This window comes from Salminus brasiliensis, chromosome 13 (genome assembly GCF_030463535.1).
Source record: "Salminus brasiliensis chromosome 13, fSalBra1.hap2, whole genome shotgun sequence".
Classification (NCBI taxonomy): Eukaryota; Metazoa; Chordata; class Actinopteri; order Characiformes; family Bryconidae; genus Salminus; species Salminus brasiliensis.
Genome location: NC_132890.1, coordinates 36,617,712 through 36,630,710, shown reverse-complemented (window position 1 = coordinate 36,630,710; position 12,999 = coordinate 36,617,712). Strand labels below are relative to the sequence as shown.

The 12,999-nt window shown below is 43.0% G+C and overlaps 1 protein-coding gene across 4 annotated transcripts in view; it reads left to right on the top strand.

Moving 5' to 3' along the window:
* The window catches only part of cntn5 (contactin 5), a 324,354-nt gene that overhangs the window by 90,749 nt on the left and 220,606 nt on the right, over positions 1-12,999 (top strand). For 3 of the 4 annotated variants that reach the window (XM_072694548.1, XM_072694547.1, XM_072694551.1), the window contains exon 2: positions 1,313-1,465. The exons of the other annotated variant lie outside the window; for it this stretch is intronic. The gene's annotated coding sequence lies outside the window, so the exon portion shown is untranslated. The remainder of the gene's footprint in view (positions 1-1,312; positions 1,466-12,999) is intronic. 4 annotated transcript variants of the gene reach the window in all.

Below are 12,999 nucleotides of genomic sequence, written 5' to 3'. Positions count from 1 at the left end.
AATAACTAGAAATAACTAGAACATAATACTAGAAAAGTGAGTAAGTGCACAGCTTAAGCAATTCCCAACTATATGCCAGAGTACTGCAAAACTAAAATCTAGCTTGGTGGTTGCTATGCTAATCCTAGTGGTTGCTATGCTGTTAATACAGTTCCCTGGGGTCTTAATAAATGTATGTGGCATGCTTTGGTCAAAATACCTCAAGGAACCAGGAACCAGGGCCAACAACACCCTTTTCACCCAGACTAAACAGCCCTGTTCAGAACGGCCTGTGCCTTTAAATGATAATGAGCTACATCTGCTCTTTCATTACTTCACTCAGCTACATGAAGGGTGTGTCTTAATTCCATACTAATTGGTAACACTAAACTAGTTGAGCATGTAGTATGTCATATAGACACTAGCAAAATTGACAAATTAATATTAATTATGCTATTATTAATATTTATTGATTTACAGTTTAAATAGGCTGTAACAGTACAGCATAAGGTATGGTATGTCGTTGGTGTGGCACAACAGATAAAACCACTAGCGGCCAGTGAGCTATTACACCATGTGGGAGACCAGGGTTCGATTCCCAGTTTGGGTGACCGTATGCTGCGCTACACCAATAAGAGTCCCTGGGCAAGACTCCTAACACTACATTGGCCCACCTCTGTAATGCGAGTTACCTTGTAAGTCGCTCTGGATAAGAGCGTCTGCTAAATGCCGTAAATGTAAATGTATCATTTTGTATCATGCCTAAATCCACTGCAGTCCATTTTATTTTTTACTGTGCAAAATAATCTTGGCCAGTTTTATAGGCTTTCATATTTTAGCTCCTTACATTTATTGTCAGTGATAAAACGTTCATATTGCTCAGGCCCTTGTTTGTAGCACCGCTACTTCTATCTGATAAGCACAGGATATGTTTCCTAAATGAAACCGTTGGTCAGCTGTGCTTTAGCTGAAATTCACGGCATGGAAAAGATTACCGTGCCTACAGAGCCATGAATTTTATTCTGCGCTGTTTCTCAGCCTCAAATCTTGAGTATTTCCAATCTTCCGTAGATAATATCCCGAGGGAAGGCATCTATCCCGAACTAACGAATCATATCATTCTCCGTATTGCTGCATCTCTCATATCAGAAATTGTGACTCTCCTAACGGCACTGTGACGTCCATGGGGATTTTCTTTTGTTCCTTATTCAGTACTGGGCGGATTTGCCACAGACTGGAGGGATACAGGGGACCTAATCATGTTTTGATGGAGGTGTGAATATTAATCTTTGATCAGCAATTGGGAAGAGCTAACCTGACTTTATTCTTCTAGATCATCCCTCCGAAACAGAAGAAGCGTGGAAGAAGCGTGGCTCCTCACATAAAGGCCTCTGCTGCGTTCTGACCACTCAACTGGTATCAGAGGATAAACAGGAAGGGCTTGAGTGGCAGCGGAATTGTATGCACTGTGATCGTCATCAAAAAGGTATGGATGCTGTAGACTTTTCATCCAATAAAGCAGCTTCTAATTCTGGGAAATGCAAGATCTGGTGTATACAGCAGACCATAAACGATACTGTCTGCTATTTGACTAATTCTGCAGACTGTTTGAATATGAGATCGGTTTGGCCTGCTGAATAATAGATGAGGAACATTTGTGATTGTGATAAGAGATGTTCCATAGTGTGAGTAAGAGAGGGGTACTGTGTGAGTGTATGTGTGAAAGAGAGAGGCTGTGTATGTGTGTGCACTGTGGTGAGTTAGAGGGTTAGCTTTGGGCCTGCAGATCTCCCATTAAGGGTCACTTTCATAAGACGTCCTCTTATAACTAATTGTCCTAAGTGCATCTTTCAACCTCAGATTTCAAATCCAGCCAGTTTCATTGGCTTTGCTGTCAGCGGAGAACATCGCTTCAATCTCTGAGCCATTTTGACATTTCTGGCAAAATGCACAGCTATCTAGCATAGCAATCTTCCATTCTCAGGAAAATTGTAAGGCAAGAGTTACTGTGTATCGCTCCTTATATCCATACTAGGTCGTCTATTGATGCCTCTCGACAGGTTATTTCATTAACCAGCAATTTACCCCTTCCCCCAAAGCAATTACCGGTGACAGCATTTAGAATATCAAGTGTGATGTTAACACTGTAGCACTGTAGCGTTAGCAACACTGCAGGCAGCGGTATGAGCCTTAGTTACACTGCGCGATTTTAGCCCTGATTTTACCCCCGATGCTCAGTCTGGCTGAGTCTGTGCTGGTTGCCCCCGGTCTGCAGATTGTTCGTCAGTCGGAGCCGACAGTTGGACTGACAATTGAGGAGTGTGTGAGCGGCGCAGACTCTGATTTTCGGCCTCCTAATCACGTTTCAGAGCAGTCTGATCATAGGAAACTTTTTTTTTTTTTAATTCAGAGGGTAATCTATTAGTGTAAAAAAGGGTATGCATGTGACCTCACAGGTGATGGGAGTCACTGCGGCCACGCCCACTGAGCACCAGTGCTAGCTTTCAGTGTGAATGCTGCTAAAACACAAGATGTGTGATTGACTGTACAAACAGATTCAGCAACTGAACAGAAACTGGGGTAGTGGTGGCTGAGCAGGTAGTGGTGGCTGAGCAGGTAGAGTGACGAGCAGCGGGTTGTGGGTTTGATATTCGAGGCTGCAACTGTTGGGCCCTTGAGCAAGGCCCTTAACCCTCCCTGCTCCCCAGGTGTTGCAGTGATGGCTGCAGACCGTCCCGGGAACATGTGCTAACTGACCACTGTGTGTGTTTGCTGACTAGCGTATGTGTTTGTGTTCACTGCACAGATTGGTTAAAGGTGGAGGCCAAATTCCTTCTGTGTTCAACAGTAATGGTGAACATGGTTGTTTTTGATGTTTCTGTAGAAAAGCTGTACTTTTACAGTATCATTTTACTGTAGAAAGCTAAAGAAGAGAAGCAAACACATTGCTGCACTTCACAGAATCAACTGGAATCCAGGCTCACTGATTGGTTAAATCACGCTCTGAAAACAAGTGGGTTAAAAACAAGCCCAGTGTAATTCCGGATTTAGCGACGTGCAGAACGCTTTGCCATTCAGTCTGACAAACGGGACGTGTTCTAGTAGGAACCTCTATCCTGGCCAGCGACTCAGTCTATAGGGGTGCTGTCAGTAGCAAATGGAAATTGAGCATTAAAGGTAAACACATGAAGAAGATCAGAAAAAACAGCGATGCATTTGGAAAGGACTTCTACAACGGAGGACAAGCCTTTTCCTTATTTTCATTTTAAGATCCACCTTAAATGATGCAGCAGCGACATTCTGGTGCTAGTATTACACGTCCGATACTGCAGCACCATTTAAGATGGAGCGGAAACTGGCAAATTAATTTACAGACCATGCTGACTCCGTCTTCCCACCCACAACTCCACCCTAAGGCACAAATGGGAGCGCAAACAATCCACAGTGGAAATCCACACATTTTTATATACCCCCTCAGAGGTAGTGGTTTAAGTTTATCTTAATAATCGTATTAATTTTTGGCATTTATTTCTTTCTTTTTTTATTTATTAATGTTTAGAAGGGTGGTTGCAATCCTTTGCTTCCCACTTCAAATCATACCTTTGTGATCTGGAAAAAAATAATACTTGAGGACATTTGCACAATACACAACGGGCCGGATTATCTCTCCTCAAACTATATCTGTTTCTTTATCTGACTGTCTGAGCCTCGTTCAGAGCCGTTCTGCATTAATGTGCTCTGAAATCCCTCTCGAGAAACTCAAGTTCATCTCAGCAGCAGTTGCGATGGTTGTCCACTGCGGGACTAATAAAGGACTATCTTATCTTATCTTATGATGCTGAATTCAAAATGAGCATTTTTAAATGGTGCGTCCATCCAAAGAAGTCCAGTAACAGGAAAAGAAATTAGGGACAGATGAATGTAATCATGGCCACAAATACGCTTCTTAACGTGGCTACAACCGATAACACCCTTTTGGAAGGTGCCCTTAAACTTTAACTGCAGTGTAGTTAGGTATTGTATTGATGTTAAAATTTAAAAGCAGAAATTCAGATTATTTGCTGCTGTGGATCTAAACCTGTTCATTCTCCCATGTTAGGAAACGCCTCAAAGATAGCAGAGTAGGCGTGGCTAGGTTTCAGACGAGGGACTGATCGGGACTGATATCCGATTCTATTGGGAATCTGTCTGATATCTGGTACTGATATACGATTCTATCGGGACTGATATCTGATCCTAATATCGGATCGGTGCATCAAACAGAGATAATATTCTCCCATGTTAGGAAACGCCTCAAAGATGGCAGAGTGGGCGTGGCTAGGTTTCAAACGAGGGGCCCTATTTTAGCGATCTTAGGCGCAGCTTGATTTAGGGGGCGTGACGGTGTGTCTTTGCTATCGTAACAACAGGAAAAGTTCACCTTGCATGGCTAGAAACATGAGCAGGCATGTCATAAGTCTCTTAATTAATCAGGGGTGTGTTTTTTTGGGCGTAACATGCAGTAATAAACCAATCAGCGTGTCACTCGCCGTTCCCTTTAAGAGCCAGGTCAGGTCTGACTGACTTTGGCGGGTTGCTATTTCAGTGGTGTAAAGTAGTGAAGCATAGACTACCATAGACCACCACCACACCTCAACCCCAACTCCCCAACTCATCCCAAAAGCATCATTAGCTCCTCCACCATCCATCATTCCAGAGAACACTGATCCACACCTCAATGCTGGGAGGCTTTATACCCCTCTGTCCCACGCCTGTGTCAGCAGTACAGCCAACTCAAAGTAGCTGAATGCATATATTAGAAGGGGTGTCCATAAATATTTGGACATGTAGTGCATTTATACCTTGTTAGTTTTATTTTATTGAAGTGCTCAGACACATGCAGTACTTGCTCTATCTTTCTAGGGGAGGAAGCTGTTTGTTCTTACCCGTGTTGTCATTGTCTTTTGTTGTGTGTTTGTCTGCACTGCTACAGTATCGTATTTGACATGAATATGATATGTAAAGCCCTTTGAGACAATTGCTACTTTGTTGAGTTGAGCATTTATCTTCTCTCATTCTCTCTCTGCTTCTCCTCTGTCCCTTCTGCTCAGACTTGCTTAGTTTTATTGCCTCAGTAAAGGGGGTTCAGTCCTTTCATTCAGCTTCATTCATTCTTTATGTTCCTCTTGCTAAGACAGTAAAATGTGGACTAGGGATGCAACAATATGGCTTTTTCAGTTCCGATACGATACATAGACTTTGCATATCGGTCGATACCCGATACCGATCCAATACCATTGCTGAATTAATAAACCATATACCTCACCATGTGGGAGAGACTTAAGGCATTAGGATTAACTTACACATTATTTGATTTAATATAACAAATTAACACACAGATATAAATGTACTAAATTGCCATTCGTCATATATTTATTTACACATTTAGTGCAGCCTCAGACCAACAAATTAAAGTGAAAGGATTGGTTCCTGTCATGCCTGCCCCTGTTGTCATGTCAGCCTTTGTTTGGTTTTGCCATGTGCTCCCATTGTCTGCCCTAGCCACGCCTGTCCATTAGAGTTCCACCAGTGTCTCCTTTGTAGCCACGCCCCCTTGTTAGTCCCAGGTGTTCCTCGTGAGTCTCTTGTTAGTGTCTGTTTAAGTACCCCTTTGTTTCGGTTGTCCTTTGCCTGGTCTTCTGCATGTATGTGAGAAGATAGCCCTGGTGTGTTCATGGCCACAGCAGTTCATGGTTTGTAGATTTGGCCTGTTTATGGGATTTTTGTGTCTATTTAGTAAGCTTTGCTTGTTTGGTTTCTGTTTGTGCTGTTTTCTTGTCTGGCATTAAATTATCCTGCAAGTATGTCCACCTCTGTTTCGTGACAAACTGTGACAGTTCCATGGATTGGCCTAATTATCTGATACCCGATCTGAATTTTGTCAATATCGGGACTGATATCTGATCCTAATATTGGATTGGTGCATCTCTAATGTGCACAACTGTGCAGTTCGGACACATTTGGGCACTTTCTCACAGCAGAGGAGACCATACTTTTATTGTGCTGGGACGAGGACTTTTATGTGGCTCCTTCTGAAATGATCACTCTTCACCTCATTTGGCCATGCCCAATTGTCTAAATGGTTACAATCTGGCTTCCTGTAGCTGCTGCCCACATCAGATTTAAACCCCTAAAGCTGGCCTACAAAGCCAAGAAGGGTCCAGGTCCTCTGTACTTGATGGCAGTCAGCTCGACCCACCATCCTTTAAGATCCATGGAAGACAAGCATGCAGGCTTTTCTCCGTCCTGGCGCTCTTTCTGTCTTCAAACAGCCTGAAGACCCACCCACCTCTTTCATGAGTACTTGGGCAGAGTGTAGAGTAGAGTACTGTGGTCTCCAGACTGACTTCTGTATTCAGTAGTATTTAGGCATAGAGGGGTTTTGGGGATTCTAGCCAATACAAACTATCTAAGGGTATTTACTGAGTAACAGTGAAGCGGTGTGAACATCATACAGTAGCTAGCTATAGTTATTTTGAGCAGAGCTACCTAGCTTTCCGACACAACATACAAAGATCAGTGTTTATCAGAGTAGGGTGGTGTTGGGCACCAACATGTATCCACCACCTTCCAAAGAAGAGCACCTGCACTGTTTAATATCCCTGTGTTTCTAATCAATATCAGTGGATCTATCACAACATAAACAAAGATGGCCTTCCATTATTTATTCTAGGTGTGATGGCCTAAAGGCATTTGGTTAATCTTTTCATTTCTTTCTAGTATTTAAAAATTTGTTGCTTATTTTTGTCTTAAGTAAGAGAAATTAATCTTAAGTTTAATAAGCTTTTTTGTCAAATTAATTTTGATGCGTAATGTGCGGTGATGTCCCTTCTGGTTTGGACCTCCATGGTTTACGGGGGTTCTGCGGCCAAACCAAACAAGGCAGACATTAGTGAATGTTCTGAATTTAGTCTCCTAGTATCTGGAAACATCTAAGAGACAATGTCGTAAGTTAATCTAGCATTAAGACATATTACAGTTCATATATCAGCAGTTGTGATTTTAAAATGGTTTTTGTTTAGTTATGAAAAGAGAAGAAACTTTGTTTTCAGTTGTGTAGCAGCTAATATATATTAGCAGCCATGGTAACTTCTACCTACTGTTCAAAACAGCAAATGTTTGCAACTAAGCACAATGTATAATTAAAAACTCAGATGCTGAACAAGTTTTGCGGTGTTTATTTACAGTTTTTACCTGCATGCTAATGAAGAGTGACCGTAAATGGTCAACCTTACTACGACTCTATCTTCATTGGATGGTTTAGCTTGGTGTTTAGTCAGAGTTTCCACATGCAGCACGAGAACACTACACTAGGTATATCGACTGTTCCCCAAGCTCCATCTCCCCCCGTTTGTAATTGTATATAATTAAGTTTTTGCTCAAACCAAAAAAGAACGAAAGAAACCAGAAGAAAGCACAGTTGGGTTTTTGCTTGTACACTCAACCATTACTCATATAGAAGGAAAAAACAAACACTGTCTTTAGGGCATCACTGACTAAGCAGTGTTTCATGGAAAGAGTAGGTGTACCTAATAAAGAACCACTCAGTTTATGCTCTGGCAACATTCATGAAGATTTGCATAAACAGTGTTTTTTCAGATACGTTTATAAATGTAGATTAAAAACATCCATCTAACGCCTGCTCTTGCATCCAGGTCACTCTTGAAACAAGGACGATAGAGACTGACATGATTCAGCCCATTATCCAATCAGTCATCTGACTTGTGAGTACAACACGGGTGTCAGAAATCTGTGCTGTTTTCTTCTGTTTTCATTGAAGCTTGAGTCCAGATGGCTCTCAGGTGGATCTGATCCTCGCATCAGAGGCTTTTGCACAAACTTGCGGAGTCCATGCCAGCTTGGCTGCGTGCTTTTATTAAAGCAAAAGGAGGACACACTACCAAATATTAACAAATTGTGAAATTCATGCTTCATTTTTATTTATTTGTTTACTAGAGATGCACTGATTGCTATTTTCTTGGCAGATTCAAATTCAGACCATTTTCTTAAAATCAGATACTTTTAAATATCAATTATATGGTGCAGTTGGACAATGCAATGACTGGTCTGTAGGTAAAAGGTCTATAGGGAGCCATCATGGCTAAAGCAGTGGTGTGTATGTGGCTGTTCACAAGTGTAAGGGCCTTATCTTACACTCTCCGCAAGACACATTGCGATGCTCATTGCTATCTTGCACCCCACCAGCAGTCTATTTTCAACCCTTCCGTCTGCGTCATTTAAACAGCAGAGGTGTTCGCGAAAATATCTACGCCGATTGGTGCGGTGGTCTCGAAATGAGGGGTGTTCAGGTCAGTTTCTGGAGTACTGCTGTGTATCTTGGCAGCAGAAAACACATGAGCTCCACTGACTGCAAACAGCCTAGATGTAGCCACACGTTCGTTGCTATCTTGGCAGTGAATTGTCAACACAGACGCGTGCAGCCCAACACTCGTTACGCACACATGGACACGCAGCAGTGCACAAACCCAAAGTCTGTGGTAGTTGGCAGCTATGCAAACTTTACATCAACTATAAACAGAATATTAAATAATATGACATTATTCTGGAGGAGAGGCGCTCCACGGCTTCAGCAAGCCCTCCCATTGAAAAAGCAGTCCGCCTAGGTCAGACTGCACCTGGCTGTTAAAGGGAACGGCGAGTGAATAGCTGACTGGTTTATTATTCTACGTTACGTCAAAAAAAAACACACCCATGATTAAGAGACTCAGTACATGTTTTTTCTGCGCTTCGAGCCGCGCAAGGCTAACTTTTCCCGTCGTTACCATAGCAAAGACATACTGACACGCCCCCTAAATCAAGGTGTGCCGTGCATGGTCGACGGCTCACCAAGGATCACTAAAATAGGGCCTAAAATGTGTTAGCACAGAATCTGATCACACAGATCACACTGAAAACTAGGGATGCACTGATTCGCCCTTTTCTGTTCCGATACCGATACCGATGCATGAAATTTGCATGTCGGTCGATACCATTGTTGTATTAACTAACTATACACCTGACCATCTGGAAGACACTTAAGGCATCAGTATTGATGTAATTATTACTTTACTAACTTTGTGAACCCAACTATAACAAATGAATACAGATAAATGAACCCAATTTCTGTTTATTGGTCACTATAATTAATAACTGTCTTGGGAGAGTCTTGCTGTTTGCTATGATGTGTGTATGATGTCTGCACGTTAACCTGATCCTGGGTTAAGAAACCTTGATTACCACGCAGTGCGTGAATAGATTGATCCTTTGCATCAGACTAATTATCTGATACCTGATCTAGCTAATTTTAGTTAGTATCAGGGCTGCTTTCCGATCCTAGTATCGGACCGGTGCATCCCTACTGAAAACAAGCCAATTTTGGTCACCGGCTGCTTGCTTGGTGCATCTGTTTTTTGCTTAAGTTGTTATGGTGATTGTGCATCAAATAAATACAGAAATTAAATAATTAGAAGCAATTTTGTTGGTAGTTTCAGACTCTTGGGCACCATTGTATACTACTAGTGAAAATATTTCTATTTTATTTATGTATTTATTTTATACACAACCACAGTAACAACTTTAGTAAAAAATGAGTACCAAGTCGTGACCAAAATCTGACGGTTTTTCAGCATAATCTGAAGTCCCATAAAGGGGATCAGTGTCATTTACCGGTTCTGTTCTGGTCAGTATCAGTGGGATGTTGTTGTTCCATGAGTTAAATACTGGTTCCACTAATGAGCTCAAAGCAGTGAACTGAGGGTAGTCTCATCCTCAGTACAAATGAAACACGAATATCTTAAATAATGAAATAATACTCAGTGTGAAAGAGCTTCTCAGAACAATAAGGTCAGCACGCCAATAAAAAAATGGGTTGTCTACGGTCTTTAATGCCACTGTAAGCATATAGCCATCTCATCCAACACTCTAAATGACTGTTAACATCTTAATCACTGAAGTAACCAGAGGGAGCAGTTTCAGCTCTACAGGACTGCTCAGCTCCACTGACTGGAACATGTTTATGGATGCTGCTTCATGATGGGCCACACAGACTTGGACGGACATGCATCGTCTATCTCTGGCTACGTATGCAAGCGTGTGGAGGTGCCAGAAGCCCTGACTAAACACTGAGGTTTGTTCCTTACTCGAAGGAACCTGCAGCCTCGGTTTCAGAACCCTGATGTTGGCCTACAAAGCCAAAAACGGACCAGCCCCTCCCTGCGTCACGGCTGTGGTCAAAACTCGGCCTGTATCTCGAAGCCCTTTGAGCTTTAAGTACAGCCCGTCTTACATCGCCATGCATTAAGACTCTTCTCGGTCCGGGCACACCCTCACGGTCTTCAAACGCAGACTGAAGACTCATCTTTTTTATATTGCACTTAAAGGAGCACTGAGAGATTTATTAAACAGAGTGTTGCACTTATGATGTGTGTGTTGTTTTGTATAGGCATGATGTGTGTATGTCTCTGTAGCGAGCAGCACTGGCTTTTGTTTCTGGCAGTGTCTGAGTTTATGGGTAGTTTGGACTCCAACTTTTCTTCTGGCCAGGATTTATTCCCATAATGGACATCAGATGAACATCAGCACTTTTGTAAGTCGCTCTGGATAACAGCGTCTGCTAAATGCTGTAAAGATAAGCGTAAACATGAGTGAAAACGTGACGTAGCAGCTCAGATCAGCCAGGATGAATCTCAATATCTCAGCATATGGAAATTTAGGCCTCAGCCTAAATACCCAGCCCACAGTGCATGAGTCTCGGTGTTCAAACTGCCAGCCACTTCAGGAGGAGAACCCTCCCACCCTCACATGCCTTAATGACTGCCGCCCTGTTGCACCTCCCGCCAGTTGCCATGAAGTACGCTATATGGACAAAAATATTGGGACACCTACGCCTGCACATTACACCTGCAAGAGCTTATATGACATCCCATTTTTGATCCATAGATAAAATGGAGTGGGTTCCTACGTTTCTGCACTATAATGCTTCCACTGTTCAATAATAATACCACTCACAGCTGATGGAGGAAGATCTAGGAGGGAGGAAATGATAAAATATCACCAGCTGACTTGTAGTTGTTGGTGCAGCAGTGTCTCCTATTACATACAGAACCACGCTGGAGTTCAGTGAGCTCTTTAGAACCTCCCGATCTTTCACTAATGTGTGGAAGAAAGGCCGACTGCAGGAGTAGAGGCTTGATTTTATACACCTGTGACATTGGGACTGAATCAAACACCAGAATTCAATGAATAAAAGGTGTGTCCCAATACTTTTGTCAAAATAATGTACTTTGAGCGGTTGGTCATGGCTCACATAATGACTCCATTCCACCTAAACTGAAGCGCCACCAAAATGCTTACAAGCAGAATCGCTTTACTGAGGGATCCATATCCTCTACCATCCAGTTGGCCTCATCACTTCTGGACAGCAGGGACAGTTATGTCAGAGAGCTGCTTATCAGCCTCAGCTCAGCGTTCCATCATACCCTAAAGGTTAGTCAACAAACTTCACTTACTTGGACTAAGCTTGACAGAGAGAGAGAGTTCTAGACTTTCTCTTTTAGACAGACAGGATCTAAAACGGGACATCCCGCTCCATAAACCTTAACACCAGAGCCCCCCCCAGAGCTGTGTATAGAGCCCTTTGCTCTCCACCTTCTCACCGTCTGCCGTGTCAGCAGACATCACAGCAGCCATCACATCATCAAGTTTCGACAGTTGTGGGTCTCATCTTCAACAACGATCATGTGAGACAGCTTAAGATCTGGTGCTAGGACAGCAGTCTGTCTCTGAATGTCAGCAAGACAAAAGAGGTTATTACTCCTGCTTCCTAGTCCAGGAGGTCACACCCCTGACACCTTCTCCTAGTCCTTGAACATCTCCTCCTCAGTTAAGAAGGCTTATCAGCACCTCTACACCCCGAGAAGGCTAAAGAAGGCAGACACGTGCACACCCATCCAAGACTGCTTTTCCAGAAGCATCATAAAGAGCAACCTGATCCCCAGCAGCAAGTTCTGGCATGGAAGCACTGCTGTGAGTACTGAAGACCCAGCAAAGTAGTGTCAGTTTTTTTTTACCTGCCATCAAGTACACCTACCTACCTTCCTAACTACTGTTTAAGGGAGCATCATTCTTTCATCACTTCATCACTTGAGCAGATAAACTCGAACCTAAACGGCACCAGACGTGGGCTAGTAGAGGTGGGTATAAAGCCCCTCAGAATGGAGCTGTGGAGCAGTGGAAGAGCTGTGTTCTCTGGAATGATGGTGGTGGAGCTCCATCTAGTACCTTGGGATGGTATGAATTGGGGTGGTGTTCATCCAACATCCTGATCCAAATCCTCATAGCAGTGCGCTGCCAAAATCTAGTAGAAAGCCTTCTTCCCTGAACAGCAGAGGCAGTTACTCCAACAAAAGCAGGAGAATCTCGTTTTTTTTTTTTTTTAAATAAATAACCTTGTGTCCAAATACTTTTGTCCATGTAGTACATCGTGTCTGCGGCAGTTTAAAGCTCTTGTTAATTCTGCGCACTGTCTGTGTAGCATTGTACTTCACAACAGCCAAAAACTGCATTATTCATAATTGTACGAGTGTGTTTTCTAGTGTCTGCTTATATCAGGGCTCCTAATATCCCTGTTTTCATTTGAAAGGTGGCTTAGAGGGCACACAATGACAAATGGCCTCCAGCGTCCTTAATCAAAAGACAGTGTGATATGCCACACACCTTGGGATTTGGGAGCAAATGCATAATGCATACGAGGTAGAGTTGCTAAACTGTGTCAGCAACCTCCCAGGACGCTAGCTGACAGCTTGTTTTTAATGGTGATAATGAGTGGGGGACTGGGCACACCGTGAGTGAGTCAGAATGATGAGGTATTCTACCGGTACCCGAAACTCGCAGGCGGCCGGCGCTCATCCCGCGCACCGCCTCGTCTTGCTGATAACGTGTGATGTTTTTTTTGTTTGTTTCCAGCCTCCCCACAATTGTGTA